General features: G+C 51.5%; 2 long non-coding RNA genes and 46 other non-coding genes across 48 annotated transcripts; 20 read left to right on the top strand and 28 right to left on the bottom strand.

Moving 5' to 3' along the window:
* Window positions 1–238: 238 nt before the first annotated feature.
* On the bottom strand, window positions 239–310 carry trnae-cuc. Its single transcript has one exon. It is a non-coding gene; the product is annotated as a tRNA-Glu (tRNA).
* A 503-nt stretch (window positions 311–813) lies between these two features.
* On the top strand, window positions 814–895 carry trnas-aga. The gene has a single exon. It is a non-coding gene; the product is annotated as a tRNA-Ser (tRNA).
* Window positions 896–1,126: 231 nt separating this feature from the next.
* On the top strand, window positions 1,127–1,198 carry trnag-ccc. The gene has a single exon. It is a non-coding gene; the product is annotated as a tRNA-Gly (tRNA).
* A 566-nt stretch (window positions 1,199–1,764) lies between these two features.
* Window positions 1,765–1,836, bottom strand: trnae-cuc. Its single transcript has one exon. It is a non-coding gene; the product is annotated as a tRNA-Glu (tRNA).
* Window positions 1,837–1,967: 131 nt separating this feature from the next.
* trnae-uuc lies at window positions 1,968–2,039 on the bottom strand. The gene has a single exon. It is a non-coding gene; the product is annotated as a tRNA-Glu (tRNA).
* An 870-nt stretch (window positions 2,040–2,909) lies between these two features.
* trnae-cuc lies at window positions 2,910–2,981 on the bottom strand. The gene has a single exon. It is a non-coding gene; the product is annotated as a tRNA-Glu (tRNA).
* On the top strand, window positions 2,913–6,465 carry LOC122975369. The gene is made up of 2 exons (XR_006400639.1): window positions 2,913–3,621; window positions 6,281–6,465. It is a non-coding gene; the product is annotated as an uncharacterized LOC122975369 (long non-coding RNA).
* trnas-aga lies at window positions 3,485–3,566 on the top strand. Its single transcript has one exon. It is a non-coding gene; the product is annotated as a tRNA-Ser (tRNA).
* On the top strand, window positions 3,785–3,856 carry trnag-ccc. The gene has a single exon. It is a non-coding gene; the product is annotated as a tRNA-Gly (tRNA).
* trnae-cuc lies at window positions 4,423–4,494 on the bottom strand. Its single transcript has one exon. It is a non-coding gene; the product is annotated as a tRNA-Glu (tRNA).
* On the bottom strand, window positions 4,626–4,697 carry trnae-uuc. The gene has a single exon. It is a non-coding gene; the product is annotated as a tRNA-Glu (tRNA).
* On the bottom strand, window positions 5,569–5,640 carry trnae-cuc. The gene has a single exon. It is a non-coding gene; the product is annotated as a tRNA-Glu (tRNA).
* On the top strand, window positions 6,144–6,225 carry trnas-aga. The gene has a single exon. It is a non-coding gene; the product is annotated as a tRNA-Ser (tRNA).
* Window positions 6,457–6,528, top strand: trnag-ccc. Its single transcript has one exon. It is a non-coding gene; the product is annotated as a tRNA-Gly (tRNA).
* Window positions 6,529–7,082: 554 nt separating this feature from the next.
* On the bottom strand, window positions 7,083–7,154 carry trnae-cuc. The gene has a single exon. It is a non-coding gene; the product is annotated as a tRNA-Glu (tRNA).
* A 131-nt stretch (window positions 7,155–7,285) lies between these two features.
* Window positions 7,286–7,357, bottom strand: trnae-uuc. Its single transcript has one exon. It is a non-coding gene; the product is annotated as a tRNA-Glu (tRNA).
* Window positions 7,358–8,237: 880 nt separating this feature from the next.
* On the bottom strand, window positions 8,238–8,309 carry trnae-cuc. The gene has a single exon. It is a non-coding gene; the product is annotated as a tRNA-Glu (tRNA).
* A 160-nt stretch (window positions 8,310–8,469) lies between these two features.
* On the top strand, window positions 8,470–11,919 carry LOC122975370. Its single transcript, XR_006400640.1, has 2 exons — window positions 8,470–8,949; window positions 11,526–11,919. It is a non-coding gene; the product is annotated as an uncharacterized LOC122975370 (long non-coding RNA).
* On the top strand, window positions 8,813–8,894 carry trnas-aga. Its single transcript has one exon. It is a non-coding gene; the product is annotated as a tRNA-Ser (tRNA).
* trnag-ccc lies at window positions 9,113–9,184 on the top strand. Its single transcript has one exon. It is a non-coding gene; the product is annotated as a tRNA-Gly (tRNA).
* On the bottom strand, window positions 9,659–9,730 carry trnae-cuc. The gene has a single exon. It is a non-coding gene; the product is annotated as a tRNA-Glu (tRNA).
* trnae-uuc lies at window positions 9,862–9,933 on the bottom strand. The gene has a single exon. It is a non-coding gene; the product is annotated as a tRNA-Glu (tRNA).
* On the bottom strand, window positions 10,814–10,885 carry trnae-cuc. Its single transcript has one exon. It is a non-coding gene; the product is annotated as a tRNA-Glu (tRNA).
* trnas-aga lies at window positions 11,389–11,470 on the top strand. The gene has a single exon. It is a non-coding gene; the product is annotated as a tRNA-Ser (tRNA).
* trnag-ccc lies at window positions 11,702–11,773 on the top strand. Its single transcript has one exon. It is a non-coding gene; the product is annotated as a tRNA-Gly (tRNA).
* Window positions 11,920–12,339: 420 nt separating the features above from the next.
* Window positions 12,340–12,411, bottom strand: trnae-cuc. Its single transcript has one exon. It is a non-coding gene; the product is annotated as a tRNA-Glu (tRNA).
* A 131-nt stretch (window positions 12,412–12,542) lies between these two features.
* trnae-uuc lies at window positions 12,543–12,614 on the bottom strand. Its single transcript has one exon. It is a non-coding gene; the product is annotated as a tRNA-Glu (tRNA).
* An 880-nt stretch (window positions 12,615–13,494) lies between these two features.
* trnae-cuc lies at window positions 13,495–13,566 on the bottom strand. Its single transcript has one exon. It is a non-coding gene; the product is annotated as a tRNA-Glu (tRNA).
* Window positions 13,567–14,070: 504 nt separating this feature from the next.
* trnas-aga lies at window positions 14,071–14,152 on the top strand. Its single transcript has one exon. It is a non-coding gene; the product is annotated as a tRNA-Ser (tRNA).
* A 231-nt stretch (window positions 14,153–14,383) lies between these two features.
* trnag-ccc lies at window positions 14,384–14,455 on the top strand. The gene has a single exon. It is a non-coding gene; the product is annotated as a tRNA-Gly (tRNA).
* Window positions 14,456–15,021: 566 nt separating this feature from the next.
* Window positions 15,022–15,093, bottom strand: trnae-cuc. Its single transcript has one exon. It is a non-coding gene; the product is annotated as a tRNA-Glu (tRNA).
* A 131-nt stretch (window positions 15,094–15,224) lies between these two features.
* Window positions 15,225–15,296, bottom strand: trnae-uuc. The gene has a single exon. It is a non-coding gene; the product is annotated as a tRNA-Glu (tRNA).
* Window positions 15,297–16,176: 880 nt separating this feature from the next.
* trnae-cuc lies at window positions 16,177–16,248 on the bottom strand. The gene has a single exon. It is a non-coding gene; the product is annotated as a tRNA-Glu (tRNA).
* A 503-nt stretch (window positions 16,249–16,751) lies between these two features.
* On the top strand, window positions 16,752–16,833 carry trnas-aga. The gene has a single exon. It is a non-coding gene; the product is annotated as a tRNA-Ser (tRNA).
* A 231-nt stretch (window positions 16,834–17,064) lies between these two features.
* On the top strand, window positions 17,065–17,136 carry trnag-ccc. Its single transcript has one exon. It is a non-coding gene; the product is annotated as a tRNA-Gly (tRNA).
* A 566-nt stretch (window positions 17,137–17,702) lies between these two features.
* trnae-cuc lies at window positions 17,703–17,774 on the bottom strand. Its single transcript has one exon. It is a non-coding gene; the product is annotated as a tRNA-Glu (tRNA).
* Window positions 17,775–17,905: 131 nt separating this feature from the next.
* Window positions 17,906–17,977, bottom strand: trnae-uuc. Its single transcript has one exon. It is a non-coding gene; the product is annotated as a tRNA-Glu (tRNA).
* Window positions 17,978–18,857: 880 nt separating this feature from the next.
* On the bottom strand, window positions 18,858–18,929 carry trnae-cuc. Its single transcript has one exon. It is a non-coding gene; the product is annotated as a tRNA-Glu (tRNA).
* Window positions 18,930–19,432: 503 nt separating this feature from the next.
* On the top strand, window positions 19,433–19,514 carry trnas-aga. Its single transcript has one exon. It is a non-coding gene; the product is annotated as a tRNA-Ser (tRNA).
* Window positions 19,515–19,745: 231 nt separating this feature from the next.
* Window positions 19,746–19,817, top strand: trnag-ccc. Its single transcript has one exon. It is a non-coding gene; the product is annotated as a tRNA-Gly (tRNA).
* Window positions 19,818–20,383: 566 nt separating this feature from the next.
* trnae-cuc lies at window positions 20,384–20,455 on the bottom strand. Its single transcript has one exon. It is a non-coding gene; the product is annotated as a tRNA-Glu (tRNA).
* A 131-nt stretch (window positions 20,456–20,586) lies between these two features.
* Window positions 20,587–20,658, bottom strand: trnae-uuc. Its single transcript has one exon. It is a non-coding gene; the product is annotated as a tRNA-Glu (tRNA).
* Window positions 20,659–21,538: 880 nt separating this feature from the next.
* On the bottom strand, window positions 21,539–21,610 carry trnae-cuc. The gene has a single exon. It is a non-coding gene; the product is annotated as a tRNA-Glu (tRNA).
* Window positions 21,611–22,113: 503 nt separating this feature from the next.
* On the top strand, window positions 22,114–22,195 carry trnas-aga. Its single transcript has one exon. It is a non-coding gene; the product is annotated as a tRNA-Ser (tRNA).
* Window positions 22,196–22,426: 231 nt separating this feature from the next.
* Window positions 22,427–22,498, top strand: trnag-ccc. Its single transcript has one exon. It is a non-coding gene; the product is annotated as a tRNA-Gly (tRNA).
* A 566-nt stretch (window positions 22,499–23,064) lies between these two features.
* trnae-cuc lies at window positions 23,065–23,136 on the bottom strand. Its single transcript has one exon. It is a non-coding gene; the product is annotated as a tRNA-Glu (tRNA).
* A 131-nt stretch (window positions 23,137–23,267) lies between these two features.
* On the bottom strand, window positions 23,268–23,339 carry trnae-uuc. The gene has a single exon. It is a non-coding gene; the product is annotated as a tRNA-Glu (tRNA).
* An 880-nt stretch (window positions 23,340–24,219) lies between these two features.
* On the bottom strand, window positions 24,220–24,291 carry trnae-cuc. Its single transcript has one exon. It is a non-coding gene; the product is annotated as a tRNA-Glu (tRNA).
* Between the last annotated feature and the right edge of the window lie 471 nt (window positions 24,292–24,762).

Here is a 24,762-nt window from a genome sequence, read left to right as displayed (position 1 = left end):
TGGAGATAACAGGTGCATCATAGTGGTAAGACCAGCTTCCCTGACTGGGAATACAGCCCCGGCCGCGGCGGCGAGAGTGCCAAATACTAGCCACCAGAGCGTTTGGGAGCCGTGAAGGTGAGAAAGGACGACGCAAAGGGAAATCAAAGACTGATCACCCTCCACAAAATTGGGCTGGTTTGATTAAATTACTGGCATCGCTATATAGGCAGCCAACTCACGTCATGCCTCCTCAGCTTTCCCTGACCGGGAATCGAACCCGGGCCGCGGCGGTGAGAGCGCCGAATCCTAGCCACTAGACCATCAGGGAGCCGCTTACCCCCAACTGGAGGAAACAGACCTGGATCAAACAATTGTCGCCCTCTCCCAAACTTTGCCTTTTTTGTCTCAGTGACTGAACTTTCCAATAAGCAGGCAATTCATCGTATTTTAAATAGCCCTTATGTGTGACAGCCCACTTGATTGGGCTTGATGACAAACTGTATTTTCTCTGCTGTGAACGACAAGAAGCACTCGCAGGCTCTTTGCGTCAAGCTATCAACCACACTAGATTTGAGAATTCCCTGATTTTACACAGACAGACAGATTAGGTCATGTTAGATCAAAACTTGTGCTCGTGGAAAAGACCTTTCACAGGGTTCAAATCTAGCGGCAGTCCTGCTTAACATGTTTGTGGCTGATATTTTCATGCGTGCAAGTTATGGTTGCTCTCATATTCACAGCAGCCTGTTTAATCCAATTGGGCTGACACTGTAAACATGGTCCTTTTAAAATCTGTAATGTTGCCTCAACCCTTTGAAAAGCGGAGGGGAGGTAGTTGTGGCCGAGTGGTCAAGGCGATGGACTAGAAATCCATTGGGGTTTCCCCGCGCAGGTTCGAATCCTGCCAACTACGGAGGCCTCAACCTTTATCCGTTCCTTCCGTCATCAGATGGGCGTGCGCTCTTAAGGTGATGAACTGAAGCAAAACGTTTGCGCTGCGCGGCTTTTGAAAACTGCTGAAATGGAGGAGGGCAGTGCTTGCAAATGGCATTCTGGACTCGCAAATAGTCGACTTTCTGAACTTCAGTGCACGTGCTGTTGCGTCTCCATCGTGTGTGCTGGCATTGCAAAGGGGCTTCCCATGGCATTGGTGGTATAGTGGCGAGCATAGCTGCTTCCCAAGCAGTTGACCCGGGTTCGATTCCCGGCCAATGCATGATCTGAAAAGTCTGCAGAACAGTCAGCTTGTCTTGATCTGATCTGAAAAGTCTGCAGAACAGTCAGCTTGTCTTCAGGAGCAATGTGAAGCTGTGTTAAATCACTCGCAGTGCGGTCTTTGAAAAGCGTGGAAAACGACGCGAGGCTTGTATGAAAACGGACACGTTGTGTTTCGGTAAGTACTTGCCACGGTTGTGATGGTGGCTGCTTCCCGCCAAGCTGATGGGGTTCAAACTCCTGTCCGATCCACAGGGACTCGGGCTCCTCCTAGGTCGCTGATTGCACGCCTTTCACTTTTCGGGGGAAACCTCTATCCATCTTCTGTGTACGTACAGTTATTCCTCATCAGATGGGGATTGGATGGTGCCTTGGGAGGTCACACACAAGTGCCTGATAAGTGGTAAGACCAGCTTTCCTGACTGGGAATCGAGCCCGGGCCGCGGCGGTGAGAGTGCCCAGTACTCGCCACTGGACCTTCAGGGAGCCATACACTGATCACCGCTAACAAACTAAACGACTGGCATCGCTATTGTCGCAGCCGACTCACCTCATGCCATTCCTGCGTTCCCTGACCGGGAATCGAACCCGGGCCGCGGCGGTGAGAGCGCCGAATCCTAGCCACTAGACCACCAGGGATCCATGAGCGTGGGGAGGGATGGAGCAAAAAGTAAATCAAACACTGATCACCCACTTCCAAATTTGGCTTGTTTGACTAAATTACTTGCGCAGCTATACAGGCAACCGACTCATCCTATGCCACGCCAGCATTCCCTGACCGGGAATCGAACCCGGGCCGTGGCGGTGAAAGCGCCGAATCCTAGCCACTAGACCATCAGGGAACGTCGTGCCTATACCTGGAGGAAACAAAAGCGTTTCAAACAATTGTCATCCTTTCCAAAAGTTTGCCCTTTTTGTCTCGGTGACTGAACCTTCTAATAAACAGGCAATTCATCTTACTTTAAGCGCTGTGCCGCGTTCATCACGTGTGCTGGCATGGCAATGGGGCTTTTCATGGCATCCGTGGTGTCGTGGCGGGCATAGCCGCTTCCCAAGCAGTTACCCGGCCCGGGGTTCGATTCCCGGCCAAGGCGCGATCCCAAAAAGTCTGCTGCACCGTCGGGTCGTGCTCCGAGTAGCGTGAAGTTCTTTTAAAGCAGTTGTAGTACAGTGTTTGAAAATTGTGGAAAACGCTGCCAGGCTTGTAATGAAAATCGACAGGTTGTGTTTCAGTAAATACCTGCCGCAGTTATGATGGTGGCTGCCTCCCGCCAAGCGGCTCGGGTTCAAACTCCTGGCCAATCACAGGAACTGGGGCTTCACGTAGGTCGCTGATTACGCGTCTTTCACTTTTCAGGGGAAACCTCTATCCATCTTCCGTGCGCGTACAGTTACTCCTCATCAGGGTCACTGGGGTGGATCAGAGACGGGTACTGAATCCCGCCTTGGGAGAAATTGAGAGAAGCAGGCTCTGTGGAGATAACAGGTGCATCATAGTGGTAAGACCAGCTTCCCTGACTGGGAATACAGCCCCGGCCGCGGCGGCGAGAGTGCCAAATACTAGCCACCAGAGCGTTTGGGAGCCGTGAAGGTGAGAAAGGACGACGCAAAGGGAAATCAAAGACTGATCACCCTCCACAAAATTGGGCTGGTTTGATTAAATTACTGGCATCGCTATATAAGCAGCCAACTCACGTCATGCCTCCCCAGCTTTCCCTGACCGGGAATCGAACCCGGGCCGCGGCGGTGAGAGCGCCGAATCCTAGCCACTAGACCATCAGGGAGCCGCTTACCCCCAACTGGAGGAAACAGACCTGGATCAAACAATTGTCGCCCTCTCCCAAACTTTGCCTTTTTTGTCTCAGTGACTGAACTTTCCAATAAGCAGGCAATTCATCGTATTTTAAATAGCCCTTATGTGTGACAGCCCACTTGATTGGGCTTGATGACAAACTGTATTTTCTCTGCTGTGAACGACAAGAAGCACTCGCAGGCTCTTTGCGTCAAGCTATCAACCACACTAGATTTGAGAATTCCCTGATTTTACACAGACAGACAGATTAGGTCATGTTAGATCAAAACTTGTGCTCGTGGAAAAGACCTTTCACAGGGTTCAAATCTAGCGGCAGTCCTGCTTAACATGTTTGTGGCTGATATTTTCATGCGTGCAAGTTATGGTTGCTCTCATATTCACAGCAGCCTGTTTAATCCAATTGGGCTGACACTGTAAACATGGTCCTTTTAAAATCTGTAATGTTGCCTCAACCCTTTGAAAAGCGGAGGGGAGGTAGTTGTGGCCGAGTGGTCAAGGCGATGGACTAGAAATCCATTGGGGTTTCCCCGCGCAGGTTCGAATCCTGCCAACTACGGAGGCCTCAACCTTTATCCGTTCCTTCCGTCATCAGATGGGCGTGCGCTCTTAAGGTGATGAACTGAAGCTGCGCGGCTTTTGAAAACTGCTGAAATGGAGGAGGGCAGTGCTTGCAAATGGCATTCTGGACTCGCAAATAGTCGACTTTCTGAACTTCAGTGCACGTGCTGTTGCGTCTCCATCGTGTGTGCTGGCATTGCAAAGGGGCTTCCCATGGCATTGGTGGTATAGTGGCGAGCATAGCTGCTTCCCAAGCAGTTGACCCGGGTTCGATTCCCGGCCAATGCATGATCTGAAAAGTCTGCAGAACAGTCAGCTTGTCTTGATCTGATCTGAGAAGTCTGCAGAACAGTCAGCTTGTCTTCAGGAGCAATGTGAAGCTGTGTTAAATCACTCGCAGTGCGGTCTTTGAAAAGCGTGGAAAACGACGCGAGGCTTGTATGAAAACGGACACGTTGTGTTTCGGTAAGTACTTGCCACGGTTGTGATGGTGGCTGCTTCCCGCCAAGCTGATGGGGTTCAAACTCCTGTCCGATCCACAGGGACTCGGGCTCCTCCTAGGTCGCTGATTGCACGCCTTTCACTTTTCGGGGGAAACCTCTATCCATCTTCTGTGTACGTACAGTTATTCCTCATCAGATGGGGATTGGATGGTGCCTTGGGAGGTCACACACAAGTGCCTGATAAGTGGTAAGACCAGCTTTCCTGACTGGGAATCGAGCCCGGGCCGCGGCGGTGAGAGTGCCCAGTACTCGCCACTGGACCTTCAGGGAGCCATACACTGATCACCGCTAACAAACTAAACGACTGGCATCGCTATTGTCGCAGCCGACTCACCTCATGCCATTCCTGCGTTCCCTGACCGGGAATCGAACCCGGGCCGCGGCGGTGAGAGCGCCGAATCCTAGCCACTAGACCACCAGGGATCCATGAGCGTGGGGAGGGATGGAGCAAAAAGTAAATCAAACACTGATCACCCACTTCCAAATTTGGCTTGTTTGACTAAATTACTTGCGCGGCTATACAGGCAACCGACTCATCCTATGCCACGCCAGCATTCCCTGACCGGGAATCGAACCCGGGCCGCGGCGGTGAAAGCGCCGAATCCTAGCCACTAGACCATCAGGGAACGTCGTGCCTATACCTGGAGGAAACAAAAGCGTTTCAAACAATTGTCATCCTTTCCAAAAGTTTGCCCTTTTTGTCTCGGTGACTGAACCTTCTAATAAACAGGCAATTCATCTTACTTTAAGCGCTGTGCCGCGTTCATCACGTGTGCTGGCATGGCAATGGGGCTTTTCATGGCATCCGTGGTGTCGTGGCGGGCATAGCCGCTTCCCAAGCAGTTACCCGGCCCGGGGTTCGATTCCCGGCCAAGGCGCGATCCCAAAAAGTCTGCTGCACCGTCGGGTCGTGCTCCGAGTAGCGTGAAGTTCTTTTAAAGCAGTTGTAGTACAGTGTTTGAAAATTGTGGAAAACGCTGCCAGGCTTGTAATGAAAATCGACAGGTTGTGTTTCAGTAAATACCTGCCGCAGTTATGATGGTGGCTGCCTCCCGCCAAGCGGCTCGGGGTTCAAACTCCTGGCCAATCACAGGAACTGGGGCTTCACGTAGGTCGCTGATTACGCGTCTTTCACTTTTCAGGGGAAACCTCTATCCATCTTCCGTGCGCGTACAGTTACTCCTCATCAGGGTCACTGGGGTGGATCAGAGACGGGTACTGAATCCCGCCTTGGGAGAAATTGAGAGAAGCAGGCTCTGTGGAGATAACAGGTGCATCATAGTGGTAAGACCAGCTTCCCTGACTGGGAATACAGCCCCGGCCGCGGCGGCGAGAGTGCCAAATACTAGCCACCAGAGCGTTTGGGAGCCGTGAAGGTGAGAAAGGACGACGCAAAGGGAAATCAAAGACTGATCACCCTCCACAAAATTGGGCTGGTTTGATTAAATTACTGGCATCGCTATATAGGCAGCCAACTCACGTCATGCCTCCTCAGCTTTCCCTGACCGGGAATCGAACCCGGGCCGCGGCGGTGAGAGCGCCGAATCCTAGCCACTAGACCATCAGGGAGCCGCTTACCCCCAACTGGAGGAAACAGACCTGGATCAAACAATTGTCGCCCTCTCCCAAACTTTGCCTTTTTTGTCTCAGTGACTGAACTTTCCAATAAGCAGGCAATTCATCGTATTTTAAATAGCCCTTATGTGTGACAGCCCACTTGATTGGGCTTGATGACAAACTGTATTTTCTCTGCTGTGAACGACAAGAAGCACTCGCAGGCTCTTTGCGTCAAGCTATCAACCACACTAGATTTGAGAATTCCCTGATTTTACACAGACAGACAGATTAGGTCATGTTAGATCAAAACTTGTGCTCGTGGAAAAGACCTTTCACAGGGTTCAAATCTAGCGGCAGTCCTGCTTAACATGTTTGTGGCTGATATTTTCATGCGTGCAAGTTATGGTTGCTCTCATATTCACAGCAGCCTGTTTAATCCAATTGGGCTGACACTGTAAACATGGTCCTTTTAAAATCTGTAATGTTGCCTCAACCCTTTGAAAAGCGGAGGGGAGGTAGTTGTGGCCGAGTGGTCAAGGCGATGGACTAGAAATCCATTGGGGTTTCCCCGCGCAGGTTCGAATCCTGCCAACTACGGAGGCCTCAACCTTTATCCGTTCCTTCCGTCATCAGATGGGCGTGCGCTCTTAAGGTGATGAACTGAAGCAAAACGTTTGCGCTGCGCGGCTTTTGAAAACTGCTGAAATGGAGGAGGGCAGTGCTTGCAAATGGCATTCTGGACTCGCAAATAGTCGACTTTCTGAACTTCAGTGCACGTGCTGTTGCGTCTCCATCGTGTGTGCTGGCATTGCAAAGGGGCTTCCCATGGCATTGGTGGTATAGTGGCGAGCATAGCTGCTTCCCAATCAGTTGACCCGGGTTCGATTCCCGGCCAATGCATGATCTGAAAAGTCTGCAGAACAGTAAGCTTGTCTTGATCTGATCTGAAAAGTCTGCAGAACAGTCAGCTTGTCTTCAGGAGCAATGTGAAGCTGTGTTAAATCACTCGCAGTGCGGTCTTTGAAAAGCGTGGAAAACGACGCGAGGCTTGTATGAAAACGGACACGTTGTGTTTCGGTAAGTACTTGCCACGGTTGTGATGGTGGCTGCTTCCCGCCAAGCTGATGGGGTTCAAACTCCTGTCCGATCCACAGGGACTCGGGCTCCTCCTAGGTCGCTGATTGCACGCCTTTCACTTTTCGGGGGAAACCTCTATCCATCTTCTGTGTACGTACAGTTATTCCTCATCAGATGGGGATTGGATGGTGCCTTGGGAGGTCACACACAAGTGCCTGATAGTGGTAAGACCAGCTTTCCTGACTGGGAATCGAGCCCGGGCCGCGGCGGTGAGAGTGCCCAGTACCCTTCAGGGAGCCATACACTGATCACCGCTAACAAACTAAACGACTGGCATCGCTATTGTCGCAGCCGACTCACCTCATGCCATTCCTGCGTTCCCTGACCGGGAATCGAACCCGGGCCGCGGCGGTGAGAGCGCCGAATCCTAGCCACTAGACCACCAGGGATCCATGAGCGTGGGGAGGGATGGAGCAAAAAGTAAATCAAACACTGATCACCCACTTCCAAATTTGGCTTGTTTGACTAAATTACTTGCGCGGCTATACAGGCAACCGACTCATCCTATGCCACGCCAGCATTCCCTGACCGGGAATCGAACCCGGGCCGCGGCGGTGAAAGCGCCGAATCCTAGCCACTAGACCATCAGGGAACGTCGTGCCTATACCTGGAGGAAACAAAAGCGTTTCAAACAATTGTCATCCTTTCCAAAAGTTTGCCCTTTTTGTCTCGGTGACTGAACCTTCTAATAAACAGGCAATTCATCTTACTTTAAATGAGATGAAGCGCTGTGCCGCGTTCATCACGTGTGCTGGCATGGCAATGGGGCTTTTCATGGCATCCGTGGTGTCGTGGCGGGCATAGCCGCTTCCCAAGCAGTTACCCGGCCCGGGGTTCGATTCCCGGCCAAGGCGCGATCCCAAAAAGTCTGCTGCACCGTCGGGTCGTGCTCCGAGTAGCGTGAAGTTCTTTTAAAGCAGTTGTAGTACAGTGTTTGAAAATTGTGGAAAACGCTGCCAGGCTTGTAATGAAAATCGACAGGTTGTGTTTCAGTAAATACCTGCCGCAGTTATGATGGTGGCTGCCTCCCGCCAAGCGGCTCGGGTTCAAACTCCTGGCCAATCACAGGAACTGGGGCTTCACGTAGGTCGCTGATTACGCGTCTTTCACTTTTCAGGGGAAACCTCTATCCATCTTCCGTGCGCGTACAGTTACTCCTCATCAGGGTCACTGGGGTGGATCAGAGACGGGTACTGAATCCCGCCTTGGGAGAAATTGAGAGAAGCAGGCTCTGTGGAGATAACAGGTGCATCATAGTGGTAAGACCAGCTTCCCTGACTGGGAATACAGCCCCGGCCGCGGCGGCGAGAGTGCCAAATACTAGCCACCAGAGCGTTTGGGAGCCGTGAAGGTGAGAAAGGACGACGCAAAGGGAAATCAAAGACTGATCACCCTCCACAAAATTGGGCTGGTTTGATTAAATTACTGGCATCGCTATATAGGCAGCCAACTCACGTCATGCCTCCTCAGCTTTCCCTGACCGGGAATCGAACCCGGGCCGCGGCGGTGAGAGCGCCGAATCCTAGCCACTAGACCATCAGGGAGCCGCTTACCCCCAACTGGAGGAAACAGACCTGGATCAAACAATTGTCGCCCTCTCCCAAACTTTGCCTTTTTTGTCTCAGTGACTGAACTTTCCAATAAGCAGGCAATTCATCGTATTTTAAATAGCCCTTATGTGTGACAGCCCACTTTATTGGGCTTGATGACAAACTGTATTTTCTCTGCTGTGAACGACAAGAAGCACTCGCAGGCTCTTTGCGTCAAGCTATCAACCACACTAGATTTGAGAATTCCCTGATTTTACACAGACAGACAGATTAGGTCATGTTAGATCAAAACTTGTGCTCGTGGAAAAGACCTTTCACAGGGTTCAAATCTAGCGGCAGTCCTGCTTAACATGTTTGTGGCTGATATTTTCATGCGTGCAAGTTATGGTTGCTCTCATATTCACAGCAGCCTGTTTAATCCAATTGGGCTGACACTGTAAACATGGTCCTTTTAAAATCTGTAATGTTGCCTCAACCCTTTGAAAAGCGGAGGGGAGGTAGTTGTGGCCGAGTGGTCAAGGCGATGGACTAGAAATCCATTGGGGTTTCCCCGCGCAGGTTCGAATCCTGCCAACTACGGAGGCCTCAACCTTTATCCGTTCCTTCCGTCATCAGATGGGCGTGCGCTCTTAAGGTGATGAACTGAAGCTGCGCGGCTTTTGAAAACTGCTGAAATGGAGGAGGGCAGTGCTTGCAAATGGCATTCTGGACTCGCAAATAGTCGACTTTCTGAACTTCAGTGCACGTGCTGTTGCGTCTCCATCGTGTGTGCTGGCATTGCAAAGGGGCTTCCCATGGCATTGGTGGTATAGTGGCGAGCATAGCTGCTTCCCAAGCAGTTGACCCGGGTTCGATTCCCGGCCAATGCATGATCTGAAAAGTCTGCAGAACAGTCAGCTTGTCTTGATCTGATCTGAGAAGTCTGCAGAACAGTCAGCTTGTCTTCAGGAGCAATGTGAAGCTGTGTTAAATCACTCGCAGTGCGGTCTTTGAAAAGCGTGGAAAACGACGCGAGGCTTGTATGAAAACGGACACGTTGTGTTTCGGTAAGTACTTGCCACGGTTGTGATGGTGGCTGCTTCCCGCCAAGCTGATGGGGTTCAAACTCCTGTCCGATCCACAGGGACTCGGGCTCCTCCTAGGTCGCTGATTGCACGCCTTTCACTTTTCAGGGGAAACCTCTATCCATCTTTCCTGACTGGGAATCGAGCCCGGGCCGCGGCGGTGAGAGTGCCCAGTACTCGCCACTGGACCTTCAGGGAGCCATACACTGATCACCGCTAACAAACTAAACGACTGGCATCGCTATTGTCGCAGCCGACTCACCTCATGCCATTCCTGCGTTCCCTGACCGGGAATCGAACCCGGGCCGCGGCGGTGAGAGCGCCGAATCCTAGCCACTAGACCACCAGGGATCCATGAGCGTGGGGAGGGATGGAGCAAAAAGTAAATCAAACACTGATCACCCACTTCCAAATTTGGCTTGTTTGACTAAATTACTTGCGCGGCTATACAGGCAACCGACTCATCCTATGCCACGCCAGCATTCCCTGACCGGGAATCGAACCCGGGCCGCGGCGGTGAAAGCGCCGAATCCTAGCCACTAGACCATCAGGGAACGTCGTGCCTATACCTGGAGGAAACAAAAGCGTTTCAAACAATTGTCATCCTTTCCAAAAGTTTGCCCTTTTTGTCTCGGTGACTGAACCTTCTAATAAACAGGCAATTCATCTTACTTTAAATGAGATGAAGCGCTGTGCCGCGTTCATCACGTGTGCTGGCATGGCAATGGGGCTTTTCATGGCATCCGTGGTGTCGTGGCGGGCATAGCCGCTTCCCAAGCAGTTACCCGGCCCGGGGTTCGATTCCCGGCCAAGGCGCGATCCCAAAAAGTCTGCTGCACCGTCGGGTCGTGCTCCGAGTAGCGTGAAGTTCTTTTAAAGCAGTTGTAGTACAGTGTTTGAAAATTGTGGAAAACGCTGCCAGGCTTGTAATGAAAATCGACAGGTTGTGTTTCAGTAAATACCTGCCGCAGTTATGATGGTGGCTGCCTCCCGCCAAGCGGCTCGGGTTCAAACTCCTGGCCAATCACAGGAACTGGGGCTTCACGTAGGTCGCTGATTACGCGTCTTTCACTTTTCAGGGGAAACCTCTATCCATCTTCCGTGCGCGTACAGTTACTCCTCATCAGGGTCACTGGGGTGGATCAGAGACGGGTACTGAATCCCGCCTTGGGAGAAATTGAGAGAAGCAGGCTCTGTGGAGATAACAGGTGCATCATAGTGGTAAGACCAGCTTCCCTGACTGGGAATACAGCCCCGGCCGCGGCGGCGAGAGTGCCAAATACTAGCCACCAGAGCGTTTGGGAGCCGTGAAGGTGAGAAAGGACGACGCAAAGGGAAATCAAAGACTGATCACCCTCCACAAAATTGGGCTGGTTTGATTAAATTACTGGCATCGCTATATAGGCAGCCAACTCACGTCATGCCTCCTCAGCTTTCCCTGACCGGGAATCGAACCCGGGCCGCGGCGGTGAGAGCGCCGAATCCTAGCCACTAGACCATCAGGGAGCCGCTTACCCCCAACTGGAGGAAACAGACCTGGATCAAACAATTGTCGCCCTCTCCCAAACTTTGCCTTTTTTGTCTCAGTGACTGAACTTTCCAATAAGCAGGCAATTCATCGTATTTTAAATAGCCCTTATGTGTGACAGCCCACTTGATTGGGCTTGATGACAAACTGTATTTTCTCTGCTGTGAACGACAAGAAGCACTCGCAGGCTCTTTGCGTCAAGCTATCAACCACACTAGATTTGAGAATTCCCTGATTTTACACAGACAGACAGATTAGGTCATGTTAGATCAAAACTTGTGCTCGTGGAAAAGACCTTTCACAGGGTTCAAATCTAGCGGCAGTCCTGCTTAACATGTTTGTGGCTGATATTTTCATGCGTGCAAGTTATGGTTGCTCTCATATTCACAGCAGCCTGTTTAATCCAATTGGGCTGACACTGTAAACATGGTCCTTTTAAAATCTGTAATGTTGCCTCAACCCTTTGAAAAGCGGAGGGGAGGTAGTTGTGGCCGAGTGGTCAAGGCGATGGACTAGAAATCCATTGGGGTTTCCCCGCGCAGGTTCGAATCCTGCCAACTACGGAGGCCTCAACCTTTATCCGTTCCTTCCGTCATCAGATGGGCGTGCGCTCTTAAGGTGATGAACTGAAGCAAAACGTTTGCGCTGCGCGGCTTTTGAAAACTGCTGAAATGGAGGAGGGCAGTGCTTGCAAATGGCATTCTGGACTCGCAAATAGTCGACTTTCTGAACTTCAGTGCACGTGCTGTTGCGTCTCCATCGTGTGTGCTGGCATTGCAAAGGGGCTTCCCATGGCATTGGTGGTATAGTGGCGAGCATAGCTGCTTCCCAAGCAGTTGACCCGGGTTCGATTCCCGGCCAATGCATGATCTGAAAAGTCTGCAGAACAGTCAGCTTGTCTTGATCTGATCTGAAAAGTCTGCAGAACAGTCAGCTTGTCTTCAGGAGCAATGTGAAGCTGTGTTAAATCACTCGCAGTGCGGTCTTTGAAAAGCGTGGAAAACGACGCGAGGCTTGTATGAAAACGGACACGTTGTGTTTCGGTAAGTACTTGCCACGGTTGTGATGGTGGCTGCTTCCCGCCAAGCTGATGGGGTTCAAACTCCTGTCCGATCCACAGGGACTCAGGCTCCTCCTAGGTCGCTGATTGCACGCCTTTCACTTTTCGGGGGAAACCTCTATCCATCTTCTGTGTACGTACAGTTATTCCTCATCAGATGGGGATTGGATGGTGCCTTGGGAGGTCACACACAAGTGCCTGATAAGTGGTAAGACCAGCTTTCCTGACTGGGAATCGAGCCCGGGCCGCGGCGGTGAGAGTGCCCAGTACTCGCCACTGGACCTTCAGGGAGCCATACACTGATCACCGCTAACAAACTAAACGACTGGCATCGCTATTGTCGCAGCCGACTCACCTCATGCCATTCCTGCGTTCCCTGACCGGGAATCGAACCCGGGCCGCGGCGGTGAGAGCGCCGAATCCTAGCCACTAGACCACCAGGGATCCATGAGCGTGGGGAGGGATGGAGCAAAAAGTAAATCAAACACTGATCACCCACTTCCAAATTTGGCTTGTTTGACTAAATTACTTGCGCGGCTATACAGGCAACCGACTCATCCTATGCCACGCCAGCATTCCCTGACCGGGAATCGAACCCGGGCCGCGGCGGTGAAAGCGCCGAATCCTAGCCACTAGACCATCAGGGAACGTCGTGCCTATACCTGGAGGAAACAAAAGCGTTTCAAACAATTGTCATCCTTTCCAAAAGTTTGCCCTTTTTGTCTCGGTGACTGAACCTTCTAATAAACAGGCAATTCATCTTACTTTAAATGAGATGAAGCGCTGTGCCGCGTTCATCACGTGTGCTGGCATGGCAATGGGGCTTTTCATGGCATCCGTGGTGTCGTGGCGGGCATAGCCGCTTCCCAAGCAGTTACCCGGCCCGGGGTTCGATTCCCGGCCAAGGCGCGATCCCAAAAAGTCTGCTGCACCGTCGGGTCGTGCTCCGAGTAGCGTGAAGTTCTTTTAAAGCAGTTGTAGTACAGTGTTTGAAAATTGTGGAAAACGCTGCCAGGCTTGTAATGAAAATCGACAGGTTGTGTTTCAGTAAATACCTGCCGCAGTTATGATGGTGGCTGCCTCCCGCCAAGCGGCTCGGGTTCAAACTCCTGGCCAATCACAGGAACTGGGGCTTCACGTAGGTCGCTGATTACGCGTCTTTCACTTTTCAGGGGAAACCTCTATCCATCTTCCGTGCGCGTACAGTTACTCCTCATCAGGGTCACTGGGGTGGATCAGAGACGGGTACTGAATCCCGCCTTGGGAGAAATTGAGAGAAGCAGGCTCTGTGGAGATAACAGGTGCATCATAGTGGTAAGACCAGCTTCCCTGACTGGGAATACAGCCCCGGCCGCGGCGGCGAGAGTGCCAAATACTAGCCACCAGAGCGTTTGGGAGCCGTGAAGGTGAGAAAGGACGACGCAAAGGGAAATCAAAGACTGATCACCCTCCACAAAATTGGGCTGGTTTGATTAAATTACTGGCATCGCTATATAGGCAGCCAACTCACGTCATGCCTCCTCAGCTTTCCCTGACCGGGAATCGAACCCGGGCCGCGGCGGTGAGAGCGCCGAATCCTAGCCACTAGACCATCAGGGAGCCGCTTACCCCCCAACTGGAGGAAACAGACCTGGATCAAACAATTGTCGCCCTCTCCCAAACTTTGCCTTTTTTGTCTCAGTGACTGAACTTTCCAATAAGCAGGCAATTCATCGTATTTTAAATAGCCCTTATGTGTGACAGCCCACTTGATTGGGCTTGATGACAAACTGTATTTTCTCTGCTGTGAACGACAAGAAGCACTCGCAGGCTCTTTGCGTCAAGCTATCAACCACACTAGATTTGAGAATTCCCTGATTTTACACAGACAGACAGATTAGGTCATGTTAGATCAAAACTTGTGCTCGTGGAAAAGACCTTTCACAGGGTTCAAATCTAGCGGCAGTCCTGCTTAACATGTTTGTGGCTGATATTTTCATGCGTGCAAGTTATGGTTGCTCTCATATTCACAGCAGCCTGTTTAATCCAATTGGGCTGACACTGTAAACATGGTCCTTTTAAAATCTGTAATGTTGCCTCAACCCTTTGAAAAGCGGAGGGGAGGTAGTTGTGGCCGAGTGGTCAAGGCGATGGACTAGAAATCCATTGGGGTTTCCCCGCGCAGGTTCGAATCCTGCCAACTACGGAGGCCTCAACCTTTATCCGTTCCTTCCGTCATCAGATGGGCGTGCGCTCTTAAGGTGATGAACTGAAGCAAAACGTTTGCGCTGCGCGGCTTTTGAAAACTGCTGAAATGGAGGAGGGCAGTGCTTGCAAATGGCATTCTGGACTCGCAAATAGTCGACTTTCTGAACTTCAGTGCACGTGCTGTTGCGTCTCCATCGTGTGTGCTGGCATTGCAAAGGGGCTTCCCATGGCATTGGTGGTATAGTGGCGAGCATAGCTGCTTCCCAAGCAGTTGACCCGGGTTCGATTCCCGGCCAATGCATGATCTGAAAAGTCTGCAGAACAGTCAGCTTGTCTTGATCTGATCTGAGAAGTCTGCAGAACAGTCAGCTTGTCTTCAGGAGCAATGTGAAGCTGTGTTAAATCACTCGCAGTGCGGTCTTTGAAAAGCGTGGAAAACGACGCGAGGCTTGTATGAAAACGGACACGTTGTGTTTCGGTAAGTACTTGCCACGGTTGTGATGGTGGCTGCTTCCCGCCAAGCTGATGGGGTTCAAACTCCTGTCCGATCCACAGGGACTCGGGCTCCTCCTAGGTCGCTGATTGCACGCCTTTCACTTTTCGGGGGAAACCTCTATCCATCTTCTGTGTACGTACAGTTATTCCTCATCAGATGGGGATTGGATGGTGCCTTGGGAGGTCACACACAAGTGCCTGATAAGTGGTAAGACCAGCTTTCCTGACTGGGAATCGAGCCCGGGCCGCGGCGGTGAGAGTGCCCAGTACTCGCCACTGGACCTTCAGGGAGCCATACACTGATCACCGCTAACAAACTAAACGACTGGCATCGCTATTGTCGCAGCCGACTCACCTCATGCCATTCCTGCGTTCCCTGACCGGGAATCGAACCCGGGCCGCGGCGGTGAGAGCGCCGAATCCTAGCCACTAGACCACCAGGGATCCATGAGCGTGGGGAGGGATGGAGCAAAAAGTAAATCAAACACTGATCACCCACTTCCAAATTTGGCTTGTTTGACTAAATTACTTGCGCGGCTATACAGGCAACCGACTCATCCTATGCCACGCCAGCATTCCCTGACCGGGAATCGAACCCGGGCCGCGGCGGTGAAAGCGCCGAATCCTAGCCACTAGACCATCAGGGAACGTCGTGCCTATACCTGGAGGAAACAAAAGCGTTTCAAACAATTGTCATCCTTTCCAAAAGTTTGCCCTTTTTGTCTCGGTGACTGAACCTTCTAATAAACAGGCAATTCATCTTACTTTAAATGAGATGAAGCGCTGTGCCGCGTTCATCACGTGTGCTGGCATGGCAATGGGGCTTTTCATGGCATCCGTGGTGTCGTGGCGGGCATAGCCGCTTCCCAAGCAGTTACCCGGCCCGGGGTTCGATTCCCGGCCAAGGCGCGATCCCAAAAAGTCTGCTGCACCGTCGGGTCGTGCTCCGAGTAGCGTGAAGTTCTTTTAAAGCAGTTGTAGTACAGTGTTTGAAAATTGTGGAAAACGCTGCCAGGCTTGTAATGAAAATCGACAGGTTGTGTTTCAGTAAATACCTGCCGCAGTTATGATGGTGGCTGCCTCCCGCCAAGCGGCTCGGGTTCAAACTCCTGGCCAATCACAGGAACTGGGGCTTCACGTAGGTTGCTGATTACGCGTCTTTCACTTTTCAGGGGAAACCTCTATCCATCTTCCGTGCGCGTACAGTTACTCCTCATCAGGGTCACTGGGGTGGATCAGAGACGGGTACTGAATCCCGCCTTGGGAGAAATTGAGAGAAGCAGGCTCTGTGGAGATAACAGGTGCATCATAGTGGTAAGACCAGCTTCCCTGACTGGGAATACAGCCCCGGCCGCGGCGGCGAGAGTGCCAAATACTAGCCACCAGAGCGTTTGGGAGCCGTGAAGGTGAGAAAGGACGACGCAAAGGGAAATCAAAGACTGATCACCCTCCACAAAATTGGGCTGGTTTGATTAAATTACTGGCATCGCTATATAGGCAGCCAACTCACGTCATGCCTCCTCAGCTTTCCCTGACCGGGAATCGAACCCGGGCCGCGGCGGTGAGAGCGCCGAATCCTAGCCACTAGACCATCAGGGAGCCGCTTACCCCCAACTGGAGGAAACAGACCTGGATCAAACAATTGTCGCCCTCTCCCAAACTTTGCCTTTTTTGTCTCAGTGACTGAACTTTCCAATAAGCAGGCAATTCATCGTATTTTAAATAGCCCTTATGTGTGACAGCCCACTTGATTGGGCTTGATGACAAACTGTATTTTCTCTGCTGTGAACGACAAGAAGCACTCGCAGGCTCTTTGCGTCAAGCTATCAACCACACTAGATTTGAGAATTCCCTGATTTTACACAGACAGACAGATTAGGTCATGTTAGATCAAAACTTGTGCTCGTGGAAAAGACCTTTCACAGGGTTCAAATCTAGCGGCAGTCCTGCTTAACATGTTTGTGGCTGATATTTTCATGCATGCAAGTTATGGTTGCTCTCATATTCACAGCAGCCTGTTTAATCCAATTGGGCTGACACTGTAAACATGGTCCTTTTAAAATCTGTAATGTTGCCTCAACCCTTTGAAAAGCGGAGGGGAGGTAGTTGTGGCCGAGTGGTCAAGGCGATGGACTAGAAATCCATTGGGGTTTCCCCGCGCAGGTTCGAATCCTGCCAACTACGGAGGCCTCAACCTTTATCCGTTCCTTCCGTCATCAGATGGGCGTGCGCTCTTAAGGTGATGAACTGAAGCAAAACGTTTGCGCTGCGCGGCTTTTGAAAACTGCTGAAATGGAGGAGGGCAGTGCTTGCAAATGGCATTCTGGACTCGCAAATAGTCGACTTTCTGAACTTCAGTGCACGTGCTGTTGCGTCTCCATCGTGTGTGCTGGCATTGCAAAGGGGCTTCCCATGGCATTGGTGGTATAGTGGCGAGCATAGCTGCTTCCCAAGCAGTTGACCCGGGTTCGATTCCCGGCCAATGCATGATCTGAAAAGTCTGCAGAACAGTCAGCTTGTCTTGATCTGATCTGAGAAGTCTGCAGAACAGTCAGCTTGTCTTCAGGAGCAATGTGAAGCTGTGTTAAATCACTCGCAGTGCGGTCTTTGAAAAGCGTGGAAAACGACGCGAGGCTTGTATGAAAACGGACACGTTGTGTTTCGGTAAGTACTTGCCACGGTTGTGATGGTGGCTGCTTCCCGCCAAGCTGATGGGGTTCAAACTCCTGTCCGATCCACAGGGACTCGGGCTCCTCCTAGGTCGCTGATTGCACGCCTTTCACTTTTCGGGGGAAACCTCTATCCATCTTCTGTGTACGTACAGTTATTCCTCATCAGATGGGGATTGGATGGTGCCTTGGGAGGTCACACACAAGTGCCTGATAAGTGGTAAGACCAGCTTTCCTGACTGGGAATCGAGCCCGGGCCGCGGCGGTGAGAGTGCCCAGTACTCGCCACTGGACCTTCAGGGAGCCATACACTGATCACCGCTAACAAACTAAACGACTGGCATCGCTATTGTCGCAGCCGACTCACCTCATGCCATTCCTGCGTTCCCTGACCGGGAATCGAACCCGGGCCGCGGCGGTGAGAGCGCCGAATCCTAGCCACTAGACCACCAGGGATCCATGAGCGTGGGGAGGGATGGAGCAAAAAGTAAATCAAACACTGATCACCCACTTCCAAATTTGGCTTGTTTGACTAAATTACTTGCGCGGCTATACAGGCAACCGACTCATCCTATGCCACGCCAGCATTCCCTGACCGGGAATCGAACCCGGGCCGCGGCGGTGAAAGCGCCGAATCCTAGCCACTAGACCATCAGGGAACGTCGTGCCTATACCTGGAGGAAACAAAAGCGTTTCAAACAATTGTCATCCTTTCCAAAAGTTTGCCCTTTTTGTCTCGGTGACTGAACCTTCTAATAAACAGGCAATTCATCTTACTTTAAATGAGATGAAGCGCTGTGCCGCGTTCATCACGTGTGCTGGCATGGCAATGGGGCTTTTCATGGCATCCGTGGTGTCGTGGCGGGCATAGCCGCTTCCCAAGCAGTTACCCGGCCCGGGGTTCGATTCCCGGCCAAGGCGCGATCCCAAAAAGTCTGCTGCACCGTCGGGTCGTGCTCCGAGTAGCGTGAAGTTCTTTTAAAGCAGATGTAGTACAGTGTTTGAAAATTGTGGAAAACGCTGCCAGGCTTGTAATGAAAATCGACAGGTTGTGTTTCAGTAAATACCTGCCGCAGTTATGATGGTGGCTGCCTCCCGCCAAGCGGCTCGGGTTCAAACTCCTGGCCAATCACAGGAACTGGGGCTTCACGTAGGTCGCTGATTACGCGTCTTTCACTTTTCAGGGGAAACCTCTATCCATCTTCCGTGCGCGTACAGTTACTCCTCATCAGGGTCACTGGGGTGGATCAGAGACGGGTACTGAATCCCGCCTTGGGAGAAATTGAGAGAAGCAGGCTCTGTGGAGATAACAGGTGCATCATAGTGGTAAGACCAGCTTCCCTGACTGGGAATACAGCCCCGGCCGCGGCGGCGAGAGTGCCAAATACTAGCCACCAGAGCGTTTGGGAGCCGTGAAGGTGAGAAAGGACGACGCAAAGGGAAATCAAAGACTGATCACCCTCCACAAAATTGGGCTGGTTTGATTAAATTACTGGCATCGCTATATAGGCAGCCAACTCACATCATGCCTCCTCAGCTTTCCCTGACCGGGAATCGAACCCGGGCCGCGGCGGTGAGAGCGCCGAATCCTAGCCACTAGACCATCAGGGAGCCGCTTACCCCCAACTGGAGGAAACAGACCTGGATCAAACAATTGTCGCCCTCTCCCAAACTTTGCCTTTTTTGTCTCAGTGACTGAACTTTCCAATAAGCAGGCAATTCATCGTATTTTAAATAGCCCTTATGTGTGACAGCCCACTTGATTGGGCTTGATGACAAACTGTATTTTCTCTGCTGTGAACGACAAGAAGCACTCGCAGGCTCTTTGCGTCAAGCTATCAACCACACTAGATTTGAGAATTCCCTGATTTTACACAGACAGACAGATTAGGTCATGTTAGATCAAAACTTGTGCTCGTGGAAAAGACCTTTCACAGGGTTCAAATCTAGCGGCAGTCCTGCTTAACATGTTTGTGGCTGATATTTTCATGCGTGCAAGTTATGGTTGCTCTCATATTCACAGCAGCCTGTTTAATCCAATTGGGCTGACACTGTAAACATGGTCCTTTTAAAATCTGTAATGTTGCCTCAACCCTTTGAAAAGCGGAGGGGAGGTAGTTGTGGCCGAGTGGTCAAGGCGATGGACTAGAAATCCATTGGGGTTTCCCCGCGCAGGTTCGAATCCTGCCAACTACGGAGGCCTCAACCTTTATCCGTTCCTTCCGTCATCAGATGGGCGTGCGCTCTTAAGGTGATGAACTGAAGCAAAACGTTTGCGCTGCGCGGCTTTTGAAAACTGCTGAAATGGAGGAGGGCAGTGCTTGCAAATGGCATTCTGGACTCGCAAATAGTCGACTTTCTGAACTTCAGTGCACGTGCTGTTGCGTCTCCATCGTGTGTGCTGGCATTGCAAAGGGGCTTCCCATGGCATTGGTGGTATAGTGGCGAGCATAGCTGCTTCCCAAGCAGTTGACCCGGGTTCGATTCCCGGCCAATGCATGATCTGAAAAGTCTGCAGAACAGTCAGCTTGTCTTGATCTGATCTGAAAAGTCTGCAGAACAGTCAGCTTGTCTTCAGGAGCAATGTGAAGCTGTGTTAAATCACTCGCAGTGCGGTCTTTGAAAAGCGTGGAAAACGACGCGAGGCTTGTATGAAAACGGACACGTTGTGTTTCGGTAAGTACTTGCCACGGTTGTGATGGTGGCTGCTTCCCGCCAAGCTGATGGGGTTCAAACTCCTGTCCGATCCACAGGGACTCGGGCTCCTCCTAGGTCGCTGATTGCACGCCTTTCACTTTTCGGGGGAAACCTCTATCCATCTTCTGTGTACGTACAGTTATTCCTCATCAGATGGGGATTGGATGGTGCCTTGGGAGGTCACACACAAGTGCCTGATAAGTGGTAAGACCAGCTTTCCTGACTGGGAATCGAGCCCGGGCCGCGGCGGTGAGAGTGCCCAGTACTCGCCACTGGACCTTCAGGGAGCCATACACTGATCACCGCTAACAAACTAAACGACTGGCATCGCTATTGTCGCAGCCGACTCACCTCATGCCATTCCTGCGTTCCCTGACCGGGAATCGAACCCGGGCCGCGGCGGTGAGAGCGCCGAATCCTAGCCACTAGACCACCAGGGATCCATGAGCGTGGGGAGGGATGGAGCAAAAAGTAAATCAAACACTGATCACCCACTTCCAAATTTGGCTTGTTTGACTAAATTACTTGCGCGGCTATACAGGCAACCGACTCATCCTATGCCACGCCAGCATTCCCTGACCGGGAATCGAACCCGGGCCGCGGCGGTGAAAGCGCCGAATCCTAGCCACTAGACCATCAGGGAACGTCGTGCCTATACCTGGAGGAAACAAAAGCGTTTCAAACAATTGTCATCCTTTCCAAAAGTTTGCCCTTTTTGTCTCGGTGACTGAACCTTCTAATAAACAGGCAATTCATCTTACTTTAAATGAGATGAAGCGCTGTGCCGCGTTCATCACGTGTGCTGGCATGGCAATGGGGCTTTTCATGGCATCCGTGGTGTCGTGGCGGGCATAGCCGCTTCCCAAGCAGTTACCCGGCCCGGGGTTCGATTCCCGGCCAAGGCGCAATCCCAAAAAGTCTGCTGCACCGTCGGGTCGTGCTCCGAGTAGCGTGAAGTTCTTTTAAAGCAGTTGTAGTACAGTGTTTGAAAATTGTGGAAAACGCTGCCAGGCTTGTAATGAAAATCGACAGGTTGTGTTTCAGTAAATACCTGCCGCAGTTATGATGGTGGCTGCCTCCCGCCAAGCGGCTCGGGTTCAAACTCCTGGCCAATCACAGGAACTGGGGCTTCACGTAGGTCGCTGATTACGCGTCTTTCACTTTTCAGGGGAAACCTCTATCCATCTTCCGTGCGCGTACAGTTACTCCTCATCAGGGTCACTGGGGTGGATCAGAGACGGGTACTGAATCCCGCCTTGGGAGAAATTGAGAGAAGCAGGCTCTGTGGAGATAACAGGTGCATCATAGTGGTAAGACCAGCTTCCCTGACTGGGAATACAGCCCCGGCCGCGGCGGCGAGAGTGCCAAATACTAGCCACCAGAGCGTTTGGGAGCCGTGAAGGTGAGAAAGGACGACGCAAAGGGAAATCAAAGACTGATCACCCTCCACAAAATTGGGCTGGTTTGATTAAATTACTGGCATCGCTATATAGGCAGCCAACTCACGTCATGCCTCCTCAGCTTTCCCTGACCGGGAATCGAACCCGGGCCGCGGCGGTGAGAGCGCCGAATCCTAGCCACTAGACCATCAGGGAGCCGCTTACCCCCAACTGGAGGAAACAGACCTGGATCAAACAATTGTCGCCCTCTCCCAAACTTTGCCTTTTTTGTCTCAGTGACTGAACTTTCCAATAAGCAGGCAATTCATCGTATTTTAAATAGCCCTTATGTGTGACAGCCCACTTGATTGGGCTTGATGACAAACTGTATTTTCTCTGCTGTGAACGACAAGAAGCACTCGCAGGCTCTTTGCGTCAAGCTATCAACCACACTAGATTTGAGAATTCCCTGATTTTACACAGACAGACAGATTAGGTCATGTTAGATCAAAACTTGTGCTCGTGGAAAAGACCTTTCACAGGGTTCAAATCTAGCGGCAGTCCTGCTTAACATGTTTGTGGCTGATATTTTCATGCGTGCAAGTTATGGTTGCTCTCATATTCACAGCAGCCTGTTTAATCCAATTGGGCTGACACTGTAAACATGGTCCTTTTAAAATCTGTAATGTTGCCTCAACCCTTTGAAAAGCGGAGGGGAGGTAGTTGTGGCCGAGTGGTCAAGGCGATGGACTAGAAATCCATTGGGGTTTCCCCGCGCAGGTTCGAATCCTGCCAACTACGGAGGCCTCAACCTTTATCCGTTCCTTCCGTCATCAGATGGGCGTGCGCTCTTAAGGTGATGAACTGAAGCAAAACGTTTGCGCTGCGCGGCTTTTGAAAACTGCTGAAATGGAGGAGGGCAGTGCTTGCAAATGGCATTCTGGACTCGCAAATAGTCGACTTTCTGAACTTCAGTGCACGTGCTGTTGCGTCTCCATCGTGTGTGCTGGCATTGCAAAGGGGCTTCCCATGGCATTGGTGGTATAGTGGCGAGCATAGCTGCTTCCCAAGCAGTTGACCCGGGTTCGATTCCCGGCCAATGCATGATCTGAAAAGTCTGCAGAACAGTCAGCTTGTCTTGATCTGATCTGAGAAGTCTGCAGAACAGTCAGCTTGTCTTCAGGAGCAATGTGAAGCTGTGTTAAATCACTCGCAGTGCGGTCTTTGAAAAGCGTGGAAAACGACGCGAGGCTTGTATGAAAACGGACACGTTGTGTTTCGGTAAGTACTTGCCACGGTTGTGATGGTGGCTGCTTCCCGCCAAGCTGATGGGGTTCAAACTCCTGTCCGATCCACAGGGACTCGGGCTCCTCCTAGGTCGCTGATTGCACGCCTTTCACTTTTCGGGGGAAACCTCTATCCATCTTCTGTGTACGTACAGTTATTCCTCATCAGATGGGGATTGGATGGTGCCTTGGGAGGTCACACACAAGTGCCTGATAAGTGGTAAGACCAGCTTTCCTGACTGGGAATCGAGCCCGGGCCGCGGCGGTGAGAGTGCCCAGTACTCGCCACTGGACCTTCAGGGAGCCATACACTGATCACCGCTAACAAACTAAACGACTGGCATCGCTATTGTCGCAGCCGACTCACCTCATGCCATTCCTGCGTTCCCTGACCGGGAATCGAACCCGGGCCGCGGCGGTGAGAGCGCCGAATCCTAGCCACTAGACCACCAGGGATCCATGAGCGTGGGGAGGGATGGAGCAAAAAGTAAATCAAACACTGGTCACCCACTTCCAAATTTGGCTTGTTTGACTAAATTACTTGCGCGGCTATACAGGCAACCGACTCATCCTATGCCACGCCAGCATTCCCTGACCGGGAATCGAACCCGGGCCGCGGCGGTGAAAGCGCCGAATCCTAGCCACTAGACCATCAGGGAACGTCGTGCCTATACCTGGAGGAAACAAAAGCGTTTCAAACAATTGTCATCCTTTCCAAAAGTTTGCCCTTTTTGTCTCGGTGACTGAACCTTCTAATAAACAGGCAATTCATCTTACTTTAAATGAGATGAAGCGCTGTGCCGCGTTCATCACGTGTGCTGGCATGGCAATGGGGCTTTTCATGGCATCCGTGGTGTCGTGGCGGGCATAGCCGCTTCCCAAGCAGTTACCCGGCCCGGGGTTCGATTCCCGGCCAAGGCGCGATCCCAAAAAGTCTGCTGCACCGTCGGGTCGTGCTCCGAGTAGCGTGAAGTTCTTTTAAAGCAGTTGTAGTACAGTGTTTGAAAATTGTGGAAAACGCTGCCAGGCTTGTAATGAAAATCGACAGGTTGTGTTTCAGTAAATACCTGCCGCAGTTATGATGGTGGCTGCCTCCCGCCAAGCGGCTCGGGTTCAAACTCCTGGCCAATCACAGGAACTGGGGCTTCACGTAGGTCGCTGATTACGCGTCTTTCACTTTTCAGGGGAAACCTCTATCCATCTTCCGTGCGCGTACAGTTACTCCTCATCAGGGTCACTGGGGTGGATCAGAGACGGGTACTGAATCCCGCCTTGGGAGAAATTGAGAGAAGCAGGCTCTGTGGAGATAACAGGTGCATCATAGTGGTAAGACCAGCTTCCCTGACTGGGAATACAGCCCCGGCCGCGGCGGCGAGAGTGCCAAATACTAGCCACCAGAGCGTTTGGGAGCCGTGAAGGTGAGAAAGGACGACGCAAAGGGAAATCAAAGACTGATCACCCTCCACAAAATTGGGCTGGTTTGATTAAATTACTGGCATCGCTATATAGGCAGCCAACTCACGTCATGCCTCCTCAGCTTTCCCTGACCGGGAATCGAACCCGGGCCGCGGCGGTGAGAGCGCCGAATCCTAGCCACTAGACCATCAGGGAGCCGCTTACCCCCAACTGGAGGAAACAGACCTGGATCAAACAATTGTCGCCCTCTCCCAAACTTTGCCTTTTTTGTCTCAGTGACTGAACTTTCCAATAAGCAGGCAATTCATCGTATTTTAAATAGCCCTTATGTGTGACAGCCCACTTGATTGGGCTTGATGACAAACTGTATTTTCTCTGCTGTGAACGACAAGAAGCACTCGCAGGCTCTTTGCGTCAAGCTATCAACCACACTAGATTTGAGAATTCCCTGATTTTACACAGACAGACAGATTAGGTCATGTTAGATCAAAACTTGTGCTCGTGGAAAAGACCTTTCACAGGGTTCAAATCTAGCGGCAGTCCTGCTTAACATGTTTGTGGCTGATATTTTCATGCGTGCAAGTTATGGTTGCTCTCATATTCACAGCAGCCTGTTTAATCCAATTGGGCTGACACTGTAAACATGGTCCTTTTAAAATCTGTAAT

Source organism: Thunnus albacares, chromosome 23 (genome assembly GCF_914725855.1).
Source record: "Thunnus albacares chromosome 23, fThuAlb1.1, whole genome shotgun sequence".
In the NCBI taxonomy this organism is placed as follows: domain Eukaryota; kingdom Metazoa; phylum Chordata; class Actinopteri; order Scombriformes; family Scombridae; genus Thunnus; species Thunnus albacares.
The sequence above is the reverse complement of the archived record's forward strand: the minus strand, read 5'-3'. Positions and strand labels throughout refer to the sequence as shown.